The sequence below is a fragment of the Petromyzon marinus genome, unplaced genomic scaffold, assembly GCF_048934315.1.
Source record: "Petromyzon marinus isolate PM22_M1 ecotype Great Lakes invasive population unplaced genomic scaffold, UKy_Petmar_22M1.pri1.0 PM_G_Scaffold_71, whole genome shotgun sequence".
Classification (NCBI taxonomy): Eukaryota; Metazoa; Chordata; class Hyperoartia; order Petromyzontiformes; family Petromyzontidae; genus Petromyzon; species Petromyzon marinus.
The window spans coordinates 910,001-912,500 of NW_027423026.1; positions in this window are offsets into that span (position 1 = coordinate 910,001).

Sequence of the window (2,500 nt, forward strand, 5' to 3'; positions counted from 1 at the left end):
AATGCATGTGCAGTCAAAAAAAAATTGATATTTATCACGGATAGACCCCGTGAAACGCTAGAAATTGGCGGGGATGTGTCTCTTGTGGCTCACGGGGCTGTTCGGGTCGCACAGAAATCCCTGGGAATGGGAAAACGGGTCATTTTCGTGTTGCCACATTGCGTACGAACCGCATGAAACTTCCAGAGGCATTTGCAGCAGGAATGCATGTGCACTCAAAAACTTCTATATGTTTCACGGATAGACCCCGTGAAACGCTAGAAATTGGCGGGGATGTGTCTCTTGTGGCTCACGGGGCTGTTAGGGTGGCACAGAACTCCCTCGGAATGGGAAAAGGGGTCATTTTCGTGTTGCCACATTGCATAGGAACGCCATGAAACTTCCAGAGGCATTTGCAGCAGAAAGGCACGTGCACTCAAAAATTTTAATATTTTTCACGCATAGACCCCGTCAAACGCTAGAAGTTGGCGGGGATGTCTCTCTTGTGGCTCACGGGGCTGTTAGGGTCGCACAGAAATGCCTCGGAATGGGAAAACGGGTCATTTTTGTGTGGCCACATTGCATAGGAACGGCATGAAACTTCCAGAGGCATTTGCAGCAGGAATGCATGTGCACTCAAAAACGTCTATATTTTTCACGGATAGACCCCGTGAAACGCTATAAATTGGCGGGGATGTCTCTCTTGTGGCTCACGGGCGCTGTTAGTTAGGGTCGCACAGAAATCCCTCGGAATGGGAAAAGGGGTCATTTTCGTGTTGCCACATTGCGTACGAACGGCATGAAACTTCCAGAGGCATCTGCAGCAGAAATGCATGTGCACTCAAAAACGTCTATATTTTTCACGGATAGACCCCGTGAAACGCTAGAAATTGGCGGGGATGTGTCTCTTGTGGCTCACGGGGCTGTTAGGGTCGCACAGAAATCCCTCGGAATGGGAAAACGGGTCATTTTCGTGTTGCCACAATTGGCATACGAACGGCATGAAACTTCCAGAGGCATTTGCAGCAGAAATGCATGTGCACTCAAAAACGTGAATATTTTTTCACGGATAGACCCCGTCAAACGCTCGAATTTGGCGGGGATGTTTCTCTTGTGGGTCACGGGGCTGTTCGGCTCGCACAGAACTCCCTTGGTCCACCTGATTCGTGCATACAGGCAGCAACTAAAACTCTGTAAACCTGCTGTGAGGACATCTAAACAGTGGACCAGTGAGGCTGTGGAAGATTTGCGGGCGTGCTTAGACTGTACTGACTGGGATATGTTCACGACTGCTACCAATAGTCTGGATGAACTCACAGAGGCTGTGTACATCAGCTTCTGTGAGGACTGCTGTATCCCAACACGTACCAGGGTGAACTTTAACAACAACAAGCCCTGGTTCTCAGCAAAGCTCAAAAGGTTGAGGTTGGAGAAGGAGGAAGCGTTTAGGAGTGGGGATAGAGACAGATTCAAGGAGTCGAAGAACAGGTTTAGCAAAGCGGTGAGAGAGGCTAAACGACTGTACTCAGAGACACTAAAACACCAGTTCTCTACTAACGACGCTGCTTCTGTCTGCCAAAGGGCTCAGGCACATCACCAACTACAAACCCAGAGCGCCCCACACCACTAACGACTCCCGCCTAGCCAACGACCTGAACGAGTTCTACCGTAGATTTGAAAGACAATTGGACTGTCCTGAACCACCCCTTCCCACCCAAGAGGCCCCATCCCCCACCCATACTACAGAAACGACTCTCTCCTTTCAGGAGGGAGAAGTTAATGGGCTTTTCAAGAGGCAGAATCCACGCAAAGCAGCCGGGCCGGACTCTGTCTCTCCAGCCACCCTCAGGCACTGCGCTGGCCAGCTGTCTCCGGTGTTCACCAACATCTTTAACACCTCCCTGGAGACATGCCATGTACCAGCCTGTCTCAAGTCCTCCACCATCATCGCTGTGCCCAAAAAGCTAAGGCCAACAGGACTAAATGATTACAGACCGGTCGCCCTTACATCTGTGGTAATGAAGTCTTTTGAGCGCCTGCTCCTGGCACACCTCAAAGCCATCACAGACCCTCTCCTGGACCCCCTTCAGTTTGCCTACAGAGCCAACAGGTCTGTGGACGACGCAGTTAACATGGCCCTCCACTTCACCCTACAGCATGTGGACGCCCCAGCATCCTACGCCAGGATCCTGTTTGTGGACTTCAGCTCTGCCTTCAACACCATCATCCCTGCCCTGCTTCAGGACAAGCTCTTCCAGCTGAACGTGCCCTACTCCACCTGCAGGTGGATCACAGACTTCCTCTCTGACAGGAAGCAGTGCGTTAAGCCGGGAACAGAAGTCTCTGACTCCAGGTCCATCAGCACGGGAACTCCTCAGGGCTGCGTCCTTTGCCCACTGCTCTTCTCCCTGTATACCAACAGCTGCGCCTCCAATCATCTGTCCGTCAAACTCTTGAAGTTTGTCGGACGACACCACCCTCATTGGGCTGATCTCTGGTGGGGATGAGTCTGACTATAGGT